Genomic DNA, 25,937 nt, shown 5'->3' with positions numbered 1-25,937 from the left:
GCTAGAAGGAACACACCTCAACATCATAAAGGCCATATGTGAAAGCCCCATAGTTAATATCCTCAGTGGGGAAAAACTGAAAGCTTGTCCCCTTGGTCAGGAACAAAACAAGGATGTCCCCTTTCACCACTGTTGTTCAACATAGTACAAGAAGCCTTAGCCTCATCAGTCAGACAAAAACAACAATAACAACAAAAATAAAAGACATCCAAATCAGAAAGGAAGAAGTCAAATTTTCACTCTTCACAGACAACATGATACTCTATTGTAGAAAATCCAAAAGACTCCACAAAAAAAATTGCTAGAACTGATTCATGAATTGAACAAAGTCAAAGGATATAAAATCAAGGTACAGAAATGTGTTGTATATCTATATACCAATAATAAAACAGCAGAAAGATAAATCAAGGAATCAATCCCATTTACTTAAAACCATAAGGTACCTAGGAATAAACCTAACCAAAGAGGTAAAGGATCTGTACACTGAAAACTATAGAACACTTATGAAAGAAATGGAGGAAGACACAAAGAAATGGAAAAACACTCCACACATGGATTGGAAAAACAAATAGTATTAAAATGTCTACAGTACTCAAAACAATATATACAGTCAATGTAATCCTGATTTAAAAATAAATAAATAAATAAATAACAGCATTTTTCACAGAGCTAGAACAAACAATCCTAAAACTTGTATGGAAGCACAAAGACCCCAAATAGCCAAAGTAATGTTGAAAAAGCAAAGAAAAGTGGGAGACTTCACAATCCCAGACTTAAAGCTGTATTACAAAGATGTAATAATTAAGATGGTATAGTACTGGCACAAAAACAGACACATAGATCAACAGAACAGAATAGAAAACCCAGAAATGGGCTTACAACCATATGGTCAATTAATCTTCAACAAAGCAGGAAAGAATATCCAATGGAAAAAAAAAAAAAAAAGATGGCTCTTCAACAAATGGTATTGGGAAACCTGGATAGCAATATGCAGAAGAATGAAATCAGACTACTTTCTTACACCATACACAAAAATAAATTCAAAATGGATGCAAGACATAAATGTAAGATAGGAAACCATCAAAATCCTATTGAAGGCAATAGACAGCTTCCTTTTATACCTTGGTTGCTGCAACTTTTTACTAGGGACATCTCTGGAAGCAAGGGGAACAAAAGCAAAAATTAACTATAAGATAAAATGTTATGGGAATCAGAAATAATACTTTCAAAATGACTTCTAAATAAAAGTCAAAATTCTTATGGCACTACTATGGTCTGAACATGTATGTCCCCTCAAAACTCCTATATATAAATCCTAACTCCAGGAGTGCCTGGGTGCCTGAGTGGGTTGGGGCCTCTGCCTTTGGCTGGGGTCATGGTACTGGTGTCCTGGGATTGAGCCCCACATCGGGCTCTCTGCTTGGCAGGGGACCTGCTTCCCTCTCTCTCTCTGCTTGCCTCTAGCCTGCTTGTGATCTCTGTCTGTTAAATAAATAAATAAACTCTTTAAAAAAAAAAAAAAAAAAAAAAACCTAACCTCCAAGGTGATGGTTTTAGGAGTTGGGGCCTTAGAGAGGCTCTTAGACCATGAAGGTAAATCCTCTGAGAATGGGATTAGTGTTTAATAGTAGAGACTCCAGAGAGTTAATTTGCCCTCCCACTGTGTGAGGGATATAGCAAATAGTCAGTAGTCTGCAACCTCAAGAAGGCCTTCACAAGAATCCAGCTGTTGATATCAGACATTCAGCCATCAGAACTGTGAGAAATAAATTTCTGTTGTTCATAAGCTATCCAGTCAATGGCATTTTGTTATAACAGACTGAGGAGACTAAGACAGGCAACCTACAAAGCTTTATAAAATGTGTGCTCCTTCCTGCATTTACCACTCTAACCTTTCTCATAATATGTCTCCCCTCTCTCTGCCCCAAACACACCAGCTGATTATACCAGATACATTCCCTCTGCAGGATCTTTGCACCCACTGTTTCATTGTATTGTATTTGACCCTGCCCTCTTTCAACTTTTGACACAAAAGTTTTCTTCTCAGTGAAGTTGTTCCAGGTTCCCCTATCTAAACCATAAACCACAGCTAACTACATACTAACTTCATATACTCCACCCTCTAATTTTTTAGCACCTATCACAACATATATTTTTAAAATAATTTTTTTTCAATTTATTTATTTTAGAAAAACAGTATTCATTATTTTTTCACCACACCCAGTGCTCCATGCAATCCATGCCTTCTATAATACCCACCACCTGGTACCCCAACCTCCCACCCCCCCGCCACTTCAAACCCCTCAGATTGTTTTTCAGAGTCCATAGTCTCTCGTGATTCACCTCCCCTTCCAATTTACCCCAACTCCCTTCTCCTCTCTAACACCCCTTGTCCTCCATGATATTTGTTATGCTCCACAAATAAGTGAAACTATATGATAATTGACTCTATCTGCTTGACTTATTTCACTCAGCATAATCTCTTCCAGTCCCATCCATGTTGCTACAAAAGTTGGGTATTCATCCTTTCTGATGGAGGCATAATACTCCATAGTGTATATGGACCACATCTTCCTTATCCATTCGTCCGTTGAAGGGCATCTAGGTTCTTTCCATAGTTTGGCGACTGTGGCCATTGCTGCTATAATCATTGGGGTACAGATGGCCCTTCTTTTCACGACATCTGTGTCTTTGGGGTAAATACCAGTAGTGCAATTGCAGGGTCATAGGAAAGCTCTATTTTTAATTTCTTGAGGAATCTCCACACTGTTCTCCAAAGAGGCTGCACCAACTTGCATTCCCACCAACAGTGTAAGAGGGTTCCCCTTTCTCCACATCCTCTCCAGCACGTGCTATTTCCTGTTTTGTTTATTTTGGCCATTCTAACTGGTGTAAGGTGATATCTCAATGTGGTTTTAATTTGAATCTCCCTGAGGGCTAATGATGATGAACATTTTTTCATGTGTCTGATAGCCATTTGTATGTCTTGATTGGAGAAGTGTCTGTTAAAATAATTTTTATTCAGCCCTCAGTTTATCATTCAGTCCATTTTTCACATTAAATAAAATGGAAAACTCTAAGTCCAAAGCTAAAAACGTCAAAAGAAAAAGTGTATATCCATGTTCTATTATGTTACAAAAATTTAATACCTGATTTTAATTGTTTAACCTTATTTCATTTTGTTATGTTTCAAGTTTTTATTTAAATTGTAGTTAGATGGGACACCTGGGTGGCTCAGTGGGTTAAAGCCTCTGCCTTCAGCTCAGGTCATGATCCCAGGGTCCTGGGATCGAACCCCACATTGGGCTCTCTGCTCAGAGGGGATCCTACTTCCTCCTCTCTCTGACTACTTCTCTGCCTGCTTGTGATCTCTGTCTGTCAAATAAATAAATAAATAAAATCTTGTAAAAAAATAAATAAATAAATTGTAGTTGGATAACATGTAGTGTGATATTAGTTTCAGAAGGAGAATTTAGTGATTTATCACTTATATACAACATCCAGTGCTCTCACAAGTGCCCTCCTTAATCCCTATCATATCATATATTTGAAATATTAATCTTGTTAATTCTCTGTTCTCTTCCTTCCTCAAATGTAATTTTGATTATAGTACAGATTTTTGTTTATTGTTCATTGTTATATCACTAGAATCTAGAACTGTAGGTAGTTATATAGCAGGCCCTCAATAAGTATTTGTGAATAAATAAATGAATGAAAACTTTTGAACTTGGGTGGGAAGTCAGAGTTAGGGGGAATATGGCCAACTCTAACTAGAAACAAGGAGGACCTACTCCAAGAAAAAAGAGGGTATAGCAGTATTTAAAAAGGGGGGAAAAAGGAAGCGATGTGAGGCTGAACTCTATATTTTTCAACCAGTTAACATGCCCCTAAGACTTTCAATAAGCATCAGGAAAAGGAAGCTCAATTCCCCAATTCCTCCTAAGCTCTCCATGAGGGCTAAGCCTTCAACCTTACCTCAATCAAATTATTATTCATGACCCCAGGCAATGTCTCCAAACCTGTTGCTTCCAGTTAATCTTAATAATAATCATATCTGATACAGCACTGTTCCTATTCCCTCTCTGGAGCCAGCACCATGTGACAAGATTCTTATTCAGTTTATCCCACTGTGATTATATGCTGGAAAGCCAACTAATAAAATGGAAATTCTACTCTTACTATTTAGTGGTGAAGATTCTGGGGCTTCTTTCCAGCTCTGATGGTCCTGTGTTATGGGAGGAAAGACCAATTTATGATGAGATTAGGACGTAGTAACTGCAAATCTAGGACAAAGACCCTTCTATGTCTATACCACTGCATTGCTTACAAGAATGAACTTTCTTTTCCAGCTTTTTCAGAAATAAAGCTAACATTTTATTAGAACATGAAAAATATGATTAAATGAACTCTCATACCTCAACACCAGAGAAGTCATTTCAGAGAAATTTGAAATTTGGGTTTGAAGATAGTTTCCTTGTCCTTTTTTATATGAGACACAGGCAATCAGTCTGGAGTAACCCAGGATGAGATTACACAGTCATTTGGGGCCATGCCTCATGACACATACTTCATTAATTTTTTTTAAACTACCCTACTAACCTCAGAAGTAAAGCATATATAATTATTTTGCTTATAAAAGAAAAACAAAGTTTTATTTTTCTTCTTATTATCAATATACAGTGTTGAGCCTTAGCTAACATTTCCCAATCTCTTACTCAATGACATGTACTTTGTGAAATAGGTATTATTCCACTTAATTCTCATAGAAGATCTGTCATGTATATCATACATTACTCTTTTTGGAGGATATCAAAGCCACAATAGTTCAGGTAATTTTTCCAAGATTACCCAGCTAAGTGGAGAAGCAGGACTTATACCCAAATGTCTAAACTACAGAATGCCCTAATATAATCACTGGGGCTGGCATATGGTATTACATAACTAAATGACATTCTAGTTGCCTATATTAAATGTTTGGTCACATATACGTAAGATCAGACATTTAAGTGTAAGCTTTAGTTGACTGGTAAAAAGTATTTTTCCTGTTTCTGATAGGTATACTTGTTTTGAAACATGTGCTTCAAGTGCTTCAAGGCACCATCAAACTAAACTAGGCCATTATCATCCTATATCTGGAATCATTCCACACAGAGAAGCAAAGAGATCTTACAAACAAGAGAACAGAAACATGTTTTTCTCTTACTTAAAACTAGTTCATGCATCCAAACACATTTGGAATTCTACTATGACAATAAACCTGGCCTGATTTGGCCCTTGTTTCTAATACATTTATTTTGAGCCTCTCTTTATCTCTTTTGTTAAGCTCCAGTAATATGGTACTGTTTTTATCTTTCTTCAACTTCCAAATGACTTCTCTTCCTCACAGTCTTTACAAAACCTTCCATCTCCCAATACGCCACATCTCCTCATACTGCGTGGCAAATTTATTCTTATCCACTAGATTATATGTCACCTCCTCTCCTCTCTACCTAAAACATATATGTTGTTCCCCTTCTGCTCTAAGTTTTTTTCTATTTTAAAACCTTGTTTCCTTTAGGATAATTATTATAATTCATAATCATCTTGCTTATATACTTTTTAAACTCACTATAATGCCAACTTCACGAGACTAGTGATTATGTCTATCTTTTCTTTTTTGTGCCTCCTATAACTACCATAGAGCCTAGAACAGAGGACCAGCTAGTAATTATTTGTTAAGAATATTATTTTTATCCCCCAAGATAAAATAAAAATGGCTTCCAATTTGAGATAAGATGTATTTCAGATTTCTTAGCCCAACATTCAAGGTTCAATCAAGACTTTACTTGATTCCCTTTTCTTCTAAATCTATTCAAAACATTTTATAAACTGACACACCAAATACCTCCAACATGTTCCTGGACATCTTTACTCACATCATTTTCTTTTGCTTGAATGTCCTCTACTTTTCCAAATTGTGCAGATTTCAAGTACAAATCTTCCTTGACTTATGTTGAGGTTATATCCTGATAAATCAATCACAAGTTGAAAATACCATGTTAGGGGCGCCTGGGTGGCTCAGTGGGTTAAGCCGCTGCTTTCGGCTCAGGTCATGGTCTCGGGGTCCTGGGATCGAGTCCCGCATCGGGCTCTCTGCTCAGCGGAGAGCCTGCTTCCCTCTCTCTCTCTCTGCCTGCCTCTCCGACTACTTGTGATTTCTCTCTGTCAAATAAATAAATAAAATCTTTAAAAAAAAAAAGAAAATACCATGTTAAAAATGCATTTAATACTACTAACTTACATTATAGCTCAGCCTGGCCTACCATAAAGGTGTTCAGAACACTTACATTAGCCTACAATTGAGCATAATAATCCAACACGAAGCCCATTTTATAATGAAGTGTTAAATATCTCATATAATTTAATAAATACTGTATTGAGAATGGGAAATAGAATGGTTGCATGTGTACATAATGGTTGTAAGCTTATCAATTATTTATCCTCATGATCACATGAGTGACTATGAAGTGTGGCTCATGGACACTGCCCCATATAACAGCATTGTACTACATGTTGCTAGACAGAGGAAAGATCAAAATTCACAATTCAAAGGTATTTTCTACTAAAAGCATATTATTTTCACATCATCATAAAGTCATAAAATCATAAACTGAACAATCATAACTCAATGACCATCTGTACATACACTCTAGCTTTAGGAAACTTTTCTTCTTTTTCCATTATATCTTGTCCCCTTTCAATGAAAATTAATTGACTATAATTTAAATTTCTTTTGGATGCTGATATATCTATTTATATAGAGGAATGCATTCAAGCATTGAAGCTAGAGAAAGCTAGTTGCCCATCTTCCTCCACCATTTAGTATCTGGAGATCTTTATTTCTTCATCTATTATATTATAATACAGTTATGCCTATGTCATCACTTTTTGAAAATTAAACTTAAAATGCATGTTATTCCCAAATACAGTGATCACTGTCATATACTGAATACTCAATAAATACCCATTATTCTAAGATATAGGAGAACTTACATTTAGTTAGCATTACATTTATTTGGTTATATGCCTATTAACAACAAAGAGACTGACCATAAACTTCCTAAAATCTATGAAAATGTTATTCTGATCATGTTCCACAATCTCTTATGTAAAGAAGGTATTCAATTAATATTTGTTGACTGATTGCATTGATTAAAGGACACTTTTTAAAAATGAAGCTTTATCTGTGTGTTTCTTTCAGAAACAGGAAATCTGTAATTAGCTCTTATTGTGAAGAAAATTCATAAATCTGAATTGCGATGCAGTACTTTTTCTCTTGCCAGAATATGATGTATTTAATGCTTAAAAATAATTAGAAACTCTTTGGAGGTAATCAGCTTTCCTTCAAACTCTATTAAAATGTATTAAATTGCATTTAACAGTCCTGTGCTTGGAATTCTGTTAATCCTCACTATAAGCAGGTATCTGCTGTGCTGGTTGTTGTTGTTTTGTTTTTGTTTTTGTTTACTTTTAGAACAGTGACTTCCACATGACGCATACTGGTTAAGTTAGAATTACCTGTGTTGATTATTGGCATCACAGCTTGCTGGCCTCCATATATGACTCACTCATCAGAATCTCTAGGGGTAAGGGCCAGGAAATTATACTTTATATAAACACCCTAAGAGATTCTGATTTGTAGTAACATGTAAGAAACTCTCTTCTAGAAAAGCAGCTTAATGGAATCACCAGGTACAAAATAAAAGGGCAGTAGACTTTTATAATTAATATTGTTTCTATTATATCTTCTGAAATGAGAGGAATTTCAAGCTTTGGACTTCCACAGAGAAGTCTGACTCTCTAGTACATTGTTTCTCACAGTAAAATTAATAATAAATTTAAACATATAATTTCCCATTTCTTAATTGATAAAGACTTTTAAATATTCAGATGTAGATATAAAATTTTAAAAATATATAATTTATACAAATAAAAGCTTGTTATTATAGAATAAGTATCAATGAAATAAAAAAATAACGCATAAGTCTATTTATTAAGATCTGAGTCATGGCAACAGTTTTGAAACTGTTTACTCATCTTGTTGAGTAGCATTTCATTTTATAAATATACGATATTTTGCTTTTCCACTGCCAGTGATAAGCATTTGGATTGTTTCCAAATTTTGGTTATGAATGCTGCTGCTATGAATATTCAAGTACAATATCCAAGTCTTTGTGGGGACATGTGTTTACATTTCTCTAGGCTAACAGCATAGAAATGGAATTGCTGGTTTACATGGTAACTTCATGTTTTTAAGGTTTTAAGAAACTGTTAAAATGTGTTTTTGCAAAGTGGCTTTGCCAGTTCACATTTTCACTGGGAATGTATGAAAGTACCTGTTTCTCCATATACTTGCCAACACTTGTTATTACATGTTGCAGCATGAATGAATCTCAAAAACAACATTCTGTACAAACGAATCCAGGTGTAAAATACCACATATTGCATGATTCCATGTGGATGAAATGTTCAGAAAGGACAAATCCATTCAGACAGAAAATAAATCAGTGATTGCCTGAGAGTGGGAATAAGTGTTGACTGCAAATGGTTATGAAGTATCTGGAATAACTAAAATGTTTTTCAACATGGATCATAATTGGGGTACCTGGATGGCTGAGTTGTTTGAGCTTCCAACTTTTGATTTTGGCTCAGGTCATGATCTCAGGGTTGTGAGAGAAGCCCCATAATAGGGCTCTGCACTCAGCTGCTTGAGATTCTTTCCACCTCCTTCTGCCCCTCCCACCACTTGCATGCTTCCATACACACACACACACACATATATATATATGGTCCCATCTTCTTCAAAATCTTATTTATTACAATAATCAAGAGACCATCTTCTCTGCTATAATGAATATAGAAAATGAACGTAAGAGCTTATGCAAGTATCAACTGAGTTAGAGGTTATACCAATGATCATTTTTCTTAATTCAATTTTCCCAATTCTCTACTTTTTTGAAGTAGAGAATCATTTCTTGAAGAATGTGTAAAAGATAGCATACTATATTTCAGGAATGCCTCTTGGATGAAAAGAAAAAAAGTCCCATTTTTTTCATTAATACTCTTAGTTTCTATTATTGTATCTTCCTCAACTCTTTATAAGGATGCTTTTAATATCTAAATTCATAGTTACTGGGGCGCCTGGGTGGCTCAGTGGGTTAAGCCGCTGCCTTCGGCTCAGGTCATGATCTCAGGGTGCTGGGATCGAGTCCCGCATCCGGCTCTCTGCTTGGCAGGGAGCCTGCTTCCCTCTCTCTCTCTCTGCCTGCCTCTCCATCTACTTGTGATTTCTCTCTGTCAAATTAAAAAAAAAAAAATCTTAAATTCATAGTTACTGATATCATTATGCTGTTAGTAAATTCAATCTTATATTTATAATGTTGTAGTTTAGGCTTCATGATAAACATTCTTTGAGATTTTTGGTAATCTGTTTAATTGCTCTGATGTAGGTTAAGTCTTAGAATTATTCCACACAATTTTTTTAAAGCTCTAATTCTTTTGTATCTCTAGTTATGAGACTAGGATTGTTTCTAATTTTTAACAATTGTGAACAAAATTTCTAAAAATATCTGCATACATTTTGTGTGTATTTAAAAATTTTCATTTTTATTTGGTAAATATCTAAGAATGGGATTGCTGGACATAATGGTATTTTTAACTTTAAATAAAACCTATCAAAATGTTTGCCAAATAAGCTGTGCCATTTTTGTATTCTCAACAACAAACTTTCACTATTTGAGTTGTTCTCCATCCTTAAAGATAGTTTGTATAGCCATTGATTTTCAGCCATATTATAGGTATAGCATTATCTCATGGTGGTTTAAATTGCTTTTCCCTAAATTACTGAGCTGTTGAGCTTTTTTTTTTTTTAACTATATATTTGTTTCTAATCTACATGACTTCTTTAGTAAAGTATCTATTTAAATCCTTTGCTCATTTTTAAATTGTTTATTGCCTCTTATTATTGGATTGTGAGAGTTCTTTACATATTTGAGATCCACTTTTTTATGTATTCTGGGTACAAGCACTTTAGGGGATATACACATATTTTTCTCAGTTCATGACTTTGTCTTTTCAATCTTATAAAATTGCCTTTCAAACAGTGTAAGTTCATTAATTATGATAAACTACAATATATATTTTTTTCTTTTGCTGATGATTTATTATGTGGTATAATGAAAAAACTTTTGACTAAGGCAATCACAAATATTTTCTCCTGTGTTATTTTCCAGAAATTTAATAGTTTTAAGTTTTATATTGAAAGTCTATGATGGATTTGGTGGTTATTTTTGTAAGTGGAGAAAAGTCTTGAATGAAGTCCTTTTTTGGTGCATATTGTTGTGCAATTGGTACAGCAACTTTTGTTAAAAAAAAAAACAACAAACTGTACTTTCTGCATTGACTAGTTTTTGCACTTGCCCAAAATAAATTGACCACATTAGCATATGAGTGCATTTCTAGTACTCTGTTCTGTTTCATTGATATACTTTTCTAACTTTCACTAACAGCACACTGTCTTAAATACTATGCATTAGAGTAAATTATAAAATCAAATGTGAGTCCCCCCAATTTGTTCTTGGAAATTTCTACCAAAGCCCTACTGTTACTTTGATGGAGGCAACATTGACTCTATAGATTAATGAAGGTTGAACCGACAATATTAGCAATATTGTAACTTCTAATCTCTGAACACAGTATATTTCTCAATTGAGTTTTATTTTCTTCATTAATGTTTTATAGTTTTTAGCATAAAGATCTTGCACACATTTTGCTGAAGTACTACTTAGTATTTTATGATTCATTATGCTACTGTAAAAGATTTATTTTTACATTTCAATTTTTATTATTCATTACTAATATAGAGAGAAAGAAAACTGATTTTCTGTATTTTCTTTGAATCTTGTGACCTTGTTAAATTTCATTATTAGTTTTAGTAGCTTTAAATTCCATTATTAGTTTTAGTAGCTTTTTTGTAGATTCTTGGGACTTCTTTCATTCTTTATTGTTATTATTACTATTATGTTAGTCACTATATAGTACATCATTAGTTTTTAATGTAGTGTTCATGATTCATTGTTTGCATGTAATACCCAGTGCTCCATGCAATACATATTCTCCTTAAAACCCATCACTGAGCTAACCCATTCCCACCCTCCTCCCCTCTAAAATCCTCAATTTGTTTCTCGGATTCCAAAGTCTCTCATAGCTTATCTCCCCCTCTGATTTCCCACCCTTCATTTTTCCCTTCCTTCTCCTAATGTCCTCCATGATATTCCTTAGGTTCCACAAATAAGTGAAACACTACAATAATTGACCTTCTCTGACCTATTTCACTTAGCATCATCTCCTCCAGTCCCATCCATGCTCATGCAAGAGGTGGGTATTCATCCTGATGGCTGAGTAATATTCCATTGTGTATATAGACCACATCTTCTTTATCCATTCATCTGTTGAAGGGCATCTTGGCTCTTTAAAATTTGGCTATTGTGGACATTGCTGCTATGAACATTGGGGTTCACATAGCCCTTCTTTTCACTATATCTGTATCTTTGGAGTAAATACCCAGTAGTGCAATTGCTGGGTCATAGGGTAGCTCTGTTTTTAATTTTTTGAGGAACTTCCACACTGTTTTCCAAAGTGGTTGCACCAACCTGCATTCCCACCAACAGTGTAAGAGGATCTCCCTTTCTCCACAGCCTCTCCAACATTTGTTGTTTCTTGCCTTGTCAATTTTTGCCATTCTAACTGGTATAAGGTAGTATCTCAATGTGATTTTGATCGAATTCCCTGATAGCTAATGATGATGAACATTTTCATGTACCCATTAGCCATTTGCATGTCTTCTTTGGAGAAGTGTCTGTTCAAGTCTTCTGTCCATTTTTTGACTTGATTACTTGTTTTTTGGGGGTTGAGTTTGAGAAGTTCTTTATAGATCTTGGATATCAGCCTTTTGTCTGTAGTGTCATTTGTGAATATCTTCTCCCATTCCGTGGATTGCTTCTTTGTTTTGTTGACTGTTTCCTATGCTGTGCAGAAACTTTTTATCTTGAGGAAATCCCAAAAGTTCATTTTCACCTTTTTACCCCTTGTCTTTGGAGATGTGTCTTGAAAGCAGCTGCTGCAGCCCATGTTGAAGATGTTATTGCCTATGTTATCCTCTAGGATTTTGATGGATTCCTATCTCATATTGATGTCTTTCATCCATTTTTAGTTTATCTTTGGGTATGGTTTAAAAGAATGGTCGAGTTTCATTCTTCTGTAAATAGCTGTCCAATTTTCCCAGCATGATTTATTGAAGAGACTGTCTTCTTAACACTGGATATTTTTTCCTGCTTTGTTGAAGATTAGCTGACCATAGAGTTGAGGGTCCATATCGGGCTCTCTATTCTGTTCCACTGATCTCTGTGTCTGTTTATGTGCCAGTACTGTACTGTCTTGGTGAACACAGCTTTGTAGTAAAGCTTGAAATCAGGCAACATGATATCCCCAGCTTTGTTTTTCTTTTTCAACATTCCTTGGTGATTTTCTCATTCCATACAAATTTTAGGATTGTTTGTACCAGGACCTTGAAAACTGCTGTTGGTATTTTGATCAGGAAGGCATTCAAAGTATAGATTGCTCTAGGCAGCATAGACATTTTAATAATGTTTATTCTTCTGACCCATGAACATGGAATGTTTTTCAATTTTTTTGTGTCTTCTTTGATTTTTTTCAGGAGCATTCTGTAGTCCTAGGGCATAGTATACAGGGTTCCTGTATTTCTAGAGTATAGAACTTTTACCTATTTGATTAGGTTTATTTCAAGTTATCTTACGGTTTTTGGTGCTATTGTAAATGGAACTGATTCTCTAATTTCTCTTTCTACAGTTACATTGTTATGTAAAAGAAAGCAACTGATTTCTGTGCATTGATTTTATATCTTGTCACATTACTGAATTGCTGTGGAAGTTCTAGTAATTTGGGGTGGAGTCTTTTGGGTTTTCCACATAAAGTATCAGGTCATTTGTGAAGAGAGACAGTTTGATTTATTCTTTGTCAATTTGAATACATTTCTTTTTTTTGTCTGATTGCTTTTGCTAGGACTTCTAACACTATGTTGAACAGTAGTGGCAAGAGTGGGCATCCTTGTCATGTTCCAGATCTTAAGGATCTTAAGGGAAAGGTTCTCAGCTTTTGCCCATTGAGAATGATACTTGCTGTGGGTTTTTAATAAATGTATTTTATGAAATTGAGGAATATTCCCTCTATCCCTATATTTAAAGAGTTTTAATCAGGAACAGATGCTGTATCTTGTCAAATGTTTTTTTCTGCATCAGTTGAGAGGATCATGTGGTTCTTCTCTCTCTTCTTATTAATGTGTTCTATCATGTTGATTGATCTGCTAATGTTGAACCACCCTTGCTTCCCAGGGATAAATCCCAACTAGTTGAGGAGGATAATACTTTTAATGTACTGTTGGATCCTATTAGCTAGGATTATATTTAGAATTTGGCATCCATTTTCATCAGGGATATTGGTCTGAAATCCTACTTTTTGATGGGGTCTTTTCCTGGTTTTGGGATCAAGGTAATGCTGACCTCATAGAAAGAGTCTGGAAGATTTCCTTCTGTTTCTTTTTTTTTTTAATAACTTCAGGAGAATAGGTATTATTTCTTCTTTGAATGTTTGGTAGCATTCCCCAGGAAATCCATCAGGTCCTGGACTCTTGTTTTTTGGGAGGTTTTTGATCCCTGCTTCAGTCTTGTTACTGGTTATTGGTCTATTCAGGTTGCCAATTTCTTCCTACTTCAGTCTTGGTAGTTTATAGGTTTCCAGGAATGCATCCATTTCTTTTAGTTTGCTCAACTTATTTGCATATAGCTGTTGATAATAATTTCTGATAGTTATTTCTATTTCCTTGGTGTTAGTCGTGATCTCTCCCCTTTCATTCATAATTCTATTAATTTGGTTCCTTTCTCTTTTCCTTCAGATAAGCCTGGTCAGTGGCTTATCAATCTTATTAATTCTTCGAAGAACCAGCTTCTAGGTTCATTGATCTGCCTTACTCTATTTGGTTTCTAATTCATTAATCTCTGCTCTAATCTTAATTATTTCCCTTCTCATGCATGGGCTAGGCTTAATTTGTTGTTGATTCTCCAGTTCTTTAAGGTGTAAAGATAGTTTGTGTATTCGGGATTTTTCTTTTTCTTTTTTTTCTTCTTTTTTTTTTTTAATGAGGCTTGGATGGCTATGTATTTTCCCCTTAGGACTGCCTTGCCATATCCTATTGGTTTTGGACTAATGTGTTATCATTCTCATTGGTTTATCTGAATTGTTTGTTTAAGTTATTATTTGATTTCCTGGTTGTCCCAAACATTCTTGAGCAGGATGGTCTCTAGCTTCCAAGTGTTTGACTTTCTTCCAAACTTTTTCTTGTGATTGAGTTCCAGTTTCAAAGCATTGTGGCCTGAGAATATGCAGGGAATAATCTCAGTCCTTTGGTATTGGTTGAGGCCTGATTTGTGACCCAGTATGTGGTCTATTCTGGAGAAAGTTCCATATGCACATGAGAAGAATGAGTATTCTGTTGTTTTAGGGTGGCATGTTCTGTATGTATCTATGAGGTCCATCGTTAGTGTTTCATTCAAAGATCTTATTTCTTTGTTGATTCTGCTTAGATGATCTATTGTGGAGAGTGGAACACTGAGGTCTCCTACTATTGATATATTATTATCAATATGTCTCTTTATTTTGGTTAACAGTTGGCTTATGATAGACCCTTTAAGAAGATTCCTTCTGAATCTTTAACTTCATTCTTTACCTTAAAATCTAATTTTCTACCCCAGCTTTCTTCTGAGATCCATTAGCATGATAAATTGGCTCTCCATCTTTTCACTTTCAGTCTGGATGTATCTTTAGGTTCAAAATGAATCTCATGTAGACAGCATATGACTGGGTCCTGTCTTTTTATCCAATCTGCAAACTGTGTCATTTTATGGGAGCATTTAGGCTGTTCACATTGAGAGTGATTATTGAAAGTTGTGATTTTATTTTCATCATGTTGCCTGTGAAGTCTTTATTTCTATAGATTGTCCCTGTAAATTTCTGTTCTATATCACTCTTGAGGTCTTTCTCCTTTTATAAAACCCCCCTTAATATTTCTTGCAGAGCTGACTTAGTGGTCACTTATTCTTTTAGTTCCTGATGGTCTTGGAAGCTCTTTATCTCTCTATCTATTCTAAATAAGAGCCTTTCCAGATAAAGTATTCTTGACAAGATGTTTTTCTCATTTAGTATCCTGAATATGTCTTGCCAGCACTTTCTGGCTTGCCGGGTCTCTGTGGACAGGTCTAACATTATTCTGATGTTCTTCCTTCTGTACTTAAGGAATCTCTTCCCCTTAACTGCCCTTAAGATGTTTTCCTTGGTTATAAGATTTACAAGTTTTACTATTACATGTGGGGACATTGGTCTGTTCCCTTAATCTTGGAAGAGGTCCTCTCTGCATCTAGAACAAATATGCTTATTTTTTTTCCCAGATTAGGGAAGTTCTCAGTTACAATTTGCTTAAATATATTTTCTAGTACTCTCTCTCTCTCCACCCACCTCAGGGATCCCAATAATTCTGACATTGGAATATTTCATGGCATCATTTATTTCTCTAATTCTGTGTTCATGGATTTAAAGCTGTTTGTTCCACACCCCCTCCTGTTCCTTCTTTTCTATCAGTTTGTCTTCTAGATCACTAAAGTGCTCTCTCCTCTTCTACTTTCTAGAAGGATTTGTATAGAATTAGTCATTTTTTTCTCCTTAAATATTTGGTAGAACTTACCTGTGAAGCTATCTGACTGGAATGTTTTGCTTAAAAATTTGTTTGTGTGTGTCTGTGTGTATTTACTGATTTTACTCTGAATTCAAATTAGTTCTAATTGTAGAACTATACAGGTTAACTACTCTGCCTTGAATAATGTCTGGTGTCTTTGATATCTTTCAAGGAATTTGAACATTTCATCCAAATTATTGAATTTATGGCCATAAAGTTTTTCATAGTAAATATTCACTTTACTTTGCATATCCATAAAATATCTAGTGATATTCACTGACTTAGACAATTTTCTTTTAGACTGATAAAAATTAAAGTTAAAAAGAAAGACTTTTATTATTTTACCTTATTTTCACCATTTCTGGGCTTTTTTTTCTTTGTGTTTATCTTTTTTTTTTTTTTCTGGTATCATATTCCATCTGCCTAAAGAACTTTCTTTAATATTTCTTTTAGTACAGATTAGTAGCTATTTTCTGTAGGTATTTATTTGTCTTAAAATGTCTTTCTCATATTTTCTCTGGGTATAGAGTTCTGAATTAACAAGATTTTCTTTCCTTTCTTTCCATTTCTGTTCCTTTCCTTTCCTTTCCTTGTCTTTTTTATTTAGCACTTGAACAAAGTTACTCCCTTGACTTCAGGTGAGACACCTGTTGTGATTCTTCTTTTTTTTTTAATTTCATATGTAATGTACCTTTTTATTCTTTGCCTTTCTTCATTTTTTTTTCTTTTGGGTGGTTTTAAGTTACGTAAACATATTTATGGGAGTTGGGTATGTGTGTCTGTGTGTGTACTTCTTTTCTTTACCTTGTCTTAGGGTTAGAGAGAGATTCTATGAAATTATCTTGCTTAAGATTCTTTGACATTTTTGGATCTGTAGTCAGATATTAATTTTTAATTTTTGTTTTATTCACATTCTTTTCTCCATCTTGAATTCCTATTAACCATCTATTAGAACATTTGAGAATGTCCCACAGGTTTTAGTGCTTTATTATTTTTTTTTCATTATTTCCTCTCACTCTGTTTCATTTTGCAAATTATATTGCCTTATCTTCAAGTCAACTGATTTTTCTCTGGGTATATGAAGTTTATTTAACAAACCATCAAAGGCTTTCTATGCCTCTGTTACTATATTATTGTAATTCTAGGATATCTATTTGACCCTATCTTATGTTACCTATCACTGTTGAAATTTCACATCTCTGCATGCAAGTTATTCACCTTTTCCACTAGAAACTTCAACATATCAATCATACTCAATTTAAATCCCTGACTGAAAGTCCCAACACATGGCTTATCTGTGTGTGTGTGTGTGTGTGTGTGTGTGTGTGTGTGATTGTTTTGTTTTGTTTTACTCTCTTTCTCTGGGCAGTGGGATAATTTTACCTTTTTTTGTGTATGTTTCATAACTGTCTTATTGAACACTGAAATCAAGTGTAAAACAAACAATAGAAACTGAGATAAATACTATTTATTTTTCTAAAGAATAACAGTTAAGCAGCAAAATATATCCTGTTCCACTTTCAACTTTAGTCCTCTGTGGTTTGTTGATCCTCAGAGAGGGTCTCTCTGCATGTTCTACCTCTCCTAGAAATAGACTACTGTTGTTTGTTAGTTGGTGATTGGTAGTCTGATGGTGACGTGCAGGGTGATTCCTTCATTCTCTTGGTATAGCTTCAGTCTTATGCAAGTCCTATATTCCTGGGTCTCAGTTGTGGGGGTTTTTAATGTACCTGAATTGCCCCAAGGATTAAAAGATTCCTAATTGGGTTTTCCTTTCTCTAACCTTGCTAACATTTGTTGTTCCCTGACTTGTTAATTTTAGCTTTAAGAAGGTCATGTGATGTGATAAGCACTGGGTGTTTATGAAACTGATGAATCCCTGAACTCTGCCTCTGAACTAATAATACACTATATGTTAATTAATTGAATTCAAATAAAATTTAAAAAAATGAAATGAAATTACATTACAAAATTTTCTAATTGTCTGAGCCCAAGATGATTTTTTCCTTTCTTGGGGATAAAAACATTTTTCTATTCCCTTCTTTGACCTGCAGTGAGTCTTTATTGGTGCTCTGGGGCAACAGGGTCAGCTATTCCTCCTTAGTGACCAAAGGCTTTGTTCTTGGGTAAAGGGTATTAACACTGACTACTTCATGCTTCTCCCACAGCAGGAGCTGATTCCTTTCTCCAGGTCAGGTCACGAAAAGAACCTTTCTCCAGTCCCTCCCTTGTGAGCCCCTGGTTGTGAGCCATAGAAAAAAAAACCATAAATAACTATTAATTACTTTGTGTCTTCGACTCCAAGGAATTCTACTCTCATGTTATCCCACATTTGGCCTTCAGTAATTCACTGAAAAGTTTAGTTATCCACTTATGTTTATTATCCATCTATGTCATGATTAGTGTCTCTTTCTTCCAAACTCTGTCACAAGTGAGCCAATGCTCATTTTCTATCTTTTCTTATATTTCAGTCCAGGTGTTTGCCTAGAAAACTATGTTGTCTGATGGATTCAAGAAAAATTGTGAACTTGTAGATTTCAAGCATTTCTTGTAGTTAGGGTGAAAGTAATGCTTTTTCAGTTTTAGAAATCCTAGTTGGAAACCTGAAATCAGTAATTTAAAAACAAACAAAACCCCTTGTATACCTGGTAATTTTTTATCAATTTTGTGTTTCTTTAATTAAAAAAAAATAATCTGAGTCTTAAAGTGATGTTATTTCTATTCATATATTTTCATTTGATTTTCCAGGTCACTGGAAACACTACTTTTTCATATTACCTCAATATTATTTCTGGAATTGAGACCTTCTGGCTTATTCAGATGACATGAAGGTAAGCTGCATTTTATACAAGACATTATTTACCTGTGCAGTCCATAGGGATGAAACCTAAGGCACAAGATATTTTGGAGAAGGGTTACCATTGCCAAACTATAAAATTCAAATTTATCTTCCTAATTCACAGTAAAATAGTCACAAATGCTAGGCTCACTTTTTTAGATCTCTGAGTTCTACCATTTCCTGTGTCTTTACCTGGTAGTTTTCAGCATCTTATTGTTCATCAACTTCAATGCCTGAAACTTTTTTTAAAAAATTCATGCTGGATGTCCATAAAAAAAGTCTTGCTCTAACTTCATTGGTCTTTCATTAATATCTGTATGGGTTTCAGATGATGTAGGTAGTATAAATTTGAGCCTCATCCTATTATAGAGTCAGTTTGTTATTTTGAATTTTCAGAAATTCTTCTTCCTTCACATAAATTAATGTCAAAGCATTTAATTTTTCTCACCAGTCCCTTTGTGCAAACTTACATTTTTCTTTTTATTCTAATTCATATTATCACTGACACTGTAGCACATGTTCCTCTTCACCACCCACATTTTGTATATGCTAAGGGGTTTTTCTGCTGTCAATCCTTCTCATTTGTAAAATGAAAGCCTCAGGTTCCCAGGTTTAGAAGGGTCTCTTAGGACAGACACCAGACTTAAATGTACATTCTTACTTCTCCAAGTTGATGCTTTAGATTCATGTTTGGTCTCTATGGTATATTAACATATTAGGCCAAATTTAAAAGAAATTTACAGTTAATATTCACGTACCCACCATCTACATCCTACTATTAACAACTTATTAGGCTTGTTTTGTCATGTATCTAATCATTTCACCATCCATAAAAGCTCTTATTTTTAATTTAAAACTAAATTGTTGACATTTCTATACTTCTGCTTTAAATATATCAACGTGCATACCATTAAATAAAGTTCAATATTTGTTTATAGTTATATTTTAATTGTAAATTTTACATACAGCAACTTGCACAAATTTTAAGTGAGTTGTAACAAATGCAGGTATCTGTGTAATGCATCCTGTTAATAAGATACCAAATATAAATATCTGCACAGAAAGTTTTCTCATTCCTCTTTGCAATCAGTATTTGCCTCCATTTCCACCTCCAGAGACAATCACTTTTTACCCCTTTCTCTAGATTATATTTGTTCTGAAATGCCACAAAATGGATTTTTTAAATGATATTTGGTCTTCTGTATAAGGTTTCTTTCATTCAGCATGTTTTTGAGATTTATTTGTGTTGTTTCATGTTTTGGGGATTTGTTTTATTTTATTGCTGAGTAGTTTTCTGTTGTATGAATCTATACTACTTGTTTATCCACTCTCATGTAAAAGTCACTAGGACTTTTTAATAAAAAATAGTTTTTGGATATTATGATTAAAGCTACTATATATATATATATATATATATATACATACACACATATCTTTTGAATGAAATATTTTCAATTTTTAGGTAAGTTGATGATGTTGGCATAGCTAGATAATAGGATGGGGCATATTCAGTTTTTAAAAGGCTGCAAGATCTTTCAAAGTGGTTACACACATTGTATTCCCACCATAAAAATATATTTCATATTTTCACCAACATTTATATTTTCATTTTCAATCATTGTGATAATTGTATAGGGTTATCTCATCTAGGTTATAATTTTCACTTTTCTGATGATTAATAATGCTTATCAGTTTTTCATGTGCTTTTTGGCCATTTGCATGCCAAGTGTCTGTTCATTTCTATTGCTCATTTATTTTTATTATTTTTTAAAGATTTTATTTTTTTATTTGACAGACAGAGATTACAAGTAGGCAGAGAGGCAGGCAGAGAGAGAGAGGAGGAAGCAGGCTCCCTGCTGAGCAGAGAGCCCGATGCGGGGCTCAATCCCAGGACCATGGGATCATGATCTGAGCCTAAGGCAGAGGCTTTAACCCACTGAGCCCCCCAGGTGCCCTGCTCATTTATTTCTATTAGATTGTTTGTCTTTTTATTGTTGAGTTCTAGGAGTTCATATAACATCCTAGACAACAGTCCTTTCTCAGATATATCCTTATGAATCCTATCCTTTTGATACTTAGTTATATATTTAACTGGCTTTAAATATGGAGTTTTAGCACTTTTATAGTAGGAAATTTTATTGGGATATTTCATTTTTTATATTACATGATATTAGAGAGGAAACTTTATGTTGTCTTATCTGCCAGTAGGGGCAAAAGATTTCTGCTAGCTATAGAAGTAAAGAGTTTGGGAGGATAAATTACTGTATAATGCCTGCCTCAATAGTATACACAAGAGGCATAATCAAATACTTTATTGTTGAACAATATGAAGATGGATATAATTTAGATCACATATATTAAACATATAATATGTTACCAACACTATTTTAATAAGAATAAGAAAATATACTTATCTTTGAAAAATATATAATCTAAACAAAAATAGATAATATGATTAAACAGCAGAAAAATGTACAAAACCACAAGTCAACAAATAAATATAAAATTGTGTCTGTTAGATATAAGTATGGTCATTATTCACAGTAGTTAAAGATCACTGAAAGCCAATGTAGGCATAACCAGCATCACAAAATTGAAATGGACCCTAAAGAACAATCTATATATAAAAAAAGAAAGTATTTGAATAAATTCACAGAAGTGGAGAGAATCATGACATGTTCATAGTGTATTACATTGGGACAGTAAAAAATAAAGTTAGAGCAATTATGAAATATTATGTTATCAAGAGCTTTGCAAGTCAAGCCAAAGTATAAAAATGCACTGCAATAGGTGAGAAAGAATCAACATAAGGCCTATGTACACACATAGGGGATTTGGGAGTGTTGCTAAAAGGATGAAAGTTATTTTAAGCAGATCAATTGGGCAATACTTCAGCTAGCAGAAATTATGTAACAGAGGCTGAAAGGAAATGGCACTTGTTCAAAGATAATAGAAGAGAAATCTTAGCGATGTTTAAGGGTGTGGGAAGAGAGAAATTCATAGTAACAAAGATTGCTCAAAGGAAAGAATAACCAAGGTATTTAGTGACTGATAGGAAAAATGTATGAATGATGGTAAATAGTCTTATTCAACTAAATATAATAACTATTTAAGACTCTCTAGAGAGGTTACAATAAAATCTTAAATTTTAAGCGATTAAATAAATGTCCCAATCTATGTAGACAGATGTAAAATATATAAACTCACATGGGCATGCAAATGTGATTCAGTTCACACCTGCTTATTTTCCACAGAAAATGATTATTGAGAGTGATATTTTGAGGAATTTAATCTGTTAATCTGAAAATGGGCATACCCTATAGAGACATTTTTTGCTTTTCTTATTAGTTATGCTTCCTTTTTTTTTCCAATTTATTTATTTTCAGAAAAACAGTATTCATCATTTTTTCACCACACCCAGTGCTCCATGCAAGCTGTGCCCTCTATAATACCCACCACCTGGTACCCCAACCTCCCACCCCCCCCGCCACTTCAAACCCCTCAGATTGTTTTTCAGAGTCCATAGTCTCTCATGGTTCATCTCCCCTTCCAATTTACCCAAAAGCACATACCCTCCCCAATGCCCATAACCCTACCCCCCTTCTCCCAACCCCCCTCCCCCCAGCAACCCAGTTTGTTTCGTGAGATTAAGAGTCACTTATGGTTTGTCTCCCTCCCTATCCCATCTTGTTTCATGGATTCTTCTCCTACCCACTTAAGCCCCCATGTTTTTTTTTTTTTAATTGTTGTTGTCAACCCTCTGGGTTTATCTAAAACCTGCTGTGCTCTTTGAAAGTTATTTTCATGTTTAGCTTTTCTTTTTTTAATACATGAATATATGGTAAATATTTACTTTAAAAATCCTTTAGTCAGGTTCATCTGTTTCTAATAATTTACTTTCATACTTTACATTATTCTCCTGTGTTATCAGACAGTGAGACAGTGATATATTAGCATCAGAAAACAATTAGTTCTGATGAATCTTTAATATTTGAATGATAATCAACAAAATTTATTGGGTATCTATTTTTTGTTCAATACTCTGAGGAGCCTCTGAGGAGGAGGAAGATATATGATTTCATCCTTGTTTTAAAGAAGTTTATACCTTTAGGGTAAATACTCAGTAGTGCAATTGCTGGGTCATAGGGTAGTTCTATTTTCAACATTTTGAGGAACCTCCATGCTGTTTTTCCAGAGTGGTTGCACCAGCTTGCATTCCCACCAACAGTGTAGGAGGGTTCCCCTTTCTCCGCATCCTCGCCAGCAGATACAACCATAGTGATCCGAAGGGGCACGTGCACCCAAATGTTTATAGCAACAATGTCCACAATAGCCAAACTATGGAAAGAACCTAGATGTCCATCATAAGATGAATGGATAAAGAAGAAGTGGTATATATACACAATGGAATACTATGCAGCCATCAAAAGAAATGAAATCTTGCCATTTTCGACAACGTGGATGGAACTAGAGCGTATCATGCTTAGCAAAATAAGTCAAGCAGAAAAAGACAACTATCATATGATCTCCCTGATATGAGGAAGTGGTGATGCAACTTGGGGGCTTAAGGGGGTAGGAGAAGAATAAATGAAACAAGATGGGATTGGGAGGGAGACAAACCATAAGTGACTCTTAATCTCACAAAACAAACTGAGGGTTGCTGGGGGGAGGGGCGTTGGGAGAGGGGGGTGGGGTTATGGACATTGGGGAGGGTATGTGCTTTGGTGAGTGCTGTGAAGTGTGTAAACCTGGCAATTCACAGACCTGTACCCCTGGGGATAAAGATATATTATATGTTTATAAAAAATAAAAAATTTAAAAAAAAAGAAGTTTATACCTGGCTGGGGAAAAAATAAACAAAAAACAAAAACAAAAAAAAGGCTGAAACAAGAGTGACAAATACAAGGTAGCCATTAAAATTTTTTGTATGGTTTTACAGAGAGAAACAGTGAAGGGCTGAAGAATAGAGAAAAGGTGTCAAAGAAGAGATAGAACAGAACAAACAATAGGCTTTGGGAAGCTAGAAGCTAAATTATACATCTGTATAACTAGGGGAAATACACATTAGGTTATTTGGGGAGAGTATTATTTATTTTTATCATTCAAATTTAATCCCAAGTCATTCTTGGCTTCTTTCTATATTAATCTAATTGTTATAAATTACTTTAGCTAAATTATAGACAAAATATTTGTGATCTTCCAGTTTATTAATAAGGACTTGATTTAAGAGTAGGAGGTGTTATTTTACATATATGTTTCCTAGATCAAGGTTGGGGTTGTCTGAAATTTTCTGCTGTGGACAGTCCCCCAGGCCAGGATGGTCAACTTGGACATAAGGGAGAACATGGTTACCCTGGCAACATTGGTCCTGTTGGCACTGTGGGTGCACCTGGTCTTCATGGCTCTGTGGATCCCACTGGCAAACATGGAAACCATGATGAACTTGGTCCTACTGGTGGTGTGGGACCCATTGGTGCTGCTGGTCCAAGAGGTCCTAGTGGCCTACAAAGTATTTGAGGTGATAAGGGAGAGTCTGTTGACAAGAGGCCCAGAGGTCATCCTGGCTTAAAGAGACTCAATGGACTGCAAGATTCTTCCTAATCTTGCTGGTCAACATGGCAATTGAGGTGCACCTGGTTCTATGGGTCCTGCCCGTACTAGGGACACTGGATCCTTTCAGCCCTGCTGGCAAAGATGTTCCCATTGGATATCCTGGTACAGTTGGACCTGCTGGCCTCTTTGACTCTCAGGGTATTCAAGGTCCTGCTGGCCCTCCTGGTCCCGCTGGTCCTACTGGCCCTCCAGGTCCAAGTGGTGGCAGCTATGACTTTGTTTATTAAGGGGACTTCCACAGAGCTGACCAGCCTCACTCACCACTTTCTCTTACACCCAAGGATTATGAAGTTGATACTACTCCAAAATTCCTCAATGACCCAGATCAAGACCCCTCTGACTCCTGAAGATTCTAAGAAGAACCCAGCTTGCACTTGAGACTCAGCCACCCAGAGTAGAGTAGTGGTTACTATTGGACTGACCCTAACCAAAGATGCACTATGGATGCTATCAAAGTATACTTTGATTTCTTTACTGGCAAAATCTGCATCCATGCTCAGCCTGAAAACATCCCAGCCCAAAACTGGTACAGAAATTTCAAGGTCAAGAAGCAGAACAGGTTAGGAGCAACTATCAGTGGTGGTACCCAGTTTGAATATAATGTTAAAGGAGTAACCACCAAGGAAATGGCCACTAAGCTTGCCTTCATGCATCTGCTGGCTAACTGTCTCAAAACCTCACCTGCCACTGCAAGAACAGCATTGTCTACAGGGATGAGGAGACTGGCAATCTGAAAAAGGCTGTCATCCTGTAAGGCTCCAATAATGTTGACCTGGTTGCTGAGGGCAACAGCAAGTTTACCTACACTGTTCTTGTAGACCACTGCTCTAAAAAGACAAGTGAATACAGAAAGACAATTATTGAATACAAAACAAATAAGTCATCCCTTCTTCCTTGATATTGCACTTTTGGACATCAGTGGTGCTGACCAAGAATTCAGGGTGGACATTGGTCCAGTCTGTTTCAAATAAATGAACTCAATCTAAATTTAAAAAAAAAAATAAAAGAAATCTGAAAAAAACTTTCTCTTTGCCATTTCCTTTTCTTTTTTTTTTTTAACTGAGAATTGAGTCCCTCCATTTCTTCTGCATATCTACTTGATTAAATCATGGGCAAACGAGAAGAAGGATTGCCCAGAGCATAATGCAATTCAATTTCATTCATTCCCTCCCTCCCACTCAAAAAAAAAAAAAAAAGATTTGGAATTATTTTTTTCACCACTCATATCTATTGTGGAAAATGTCAATCTTTGCATGAAAACAAAAATAAAAATTGAAAAATAAAGTAAAAACCATGAACATTTAAAAAAAAGTCTGCTATTGACCCCTCAAGGGTGATGAGTGAAAACTTTGCCATGGAGATGGGGAAGCAGTCCATAATATTTGAAAAAACTGATGTATTCATCCAGGGACAGTGATGTCAAAGTGGTTCAGCCAACTTAGGTGATTGTATCTGGAAATGTAGATAACCAGAATTATGGTAGTCCCATAAACCCTTCTGAATTAGCTCCAGACACAAAGCCAACTTCCCCCAGTGTTGATGGAACTCAGGCAACAAAATGGAATATATTCATATGAAAACTCAAACCAACCATCAACTTTGAAAATCCAATCTACGAGGAGATGGAGAATAAACAGGAGGACA

At 35.1% G+C, this 25,937-nt stretch overlaps 1 pseudogene; it reads left to right on the top strand.

The window, feature by feature from the left end:
* The window catches only part of LOC122900539, a 141,391-nt pseudogene extending 116,127 nt beyond the window's left edge, over window positions 1-25,264 (top strand).
* Window positions 25,265-25,937: the final 673 nt, after the last annotated feature.

The sequence above is a fragment of the Neovison vison genome, chromosome 1 (assembly GCF_020171115.1).
Source record: "Neovison vison isolate M4711 chromosome 1, ASM_NN_V1, whole genome shotgun sequence".
In the NCBI taxonomy this organism is placed as follows: domain Eukaryota; kingdom Metazoa; phylum Chordata; class Mammalia; order Carnivora; family Mustelidae; genus Neogale; species Neogale vison.
The sequence above is the reverse complement of the archived record's forward strand: the minus strand, read 5'-3'. Positions and strand labels throughout refer to the sequence as shown.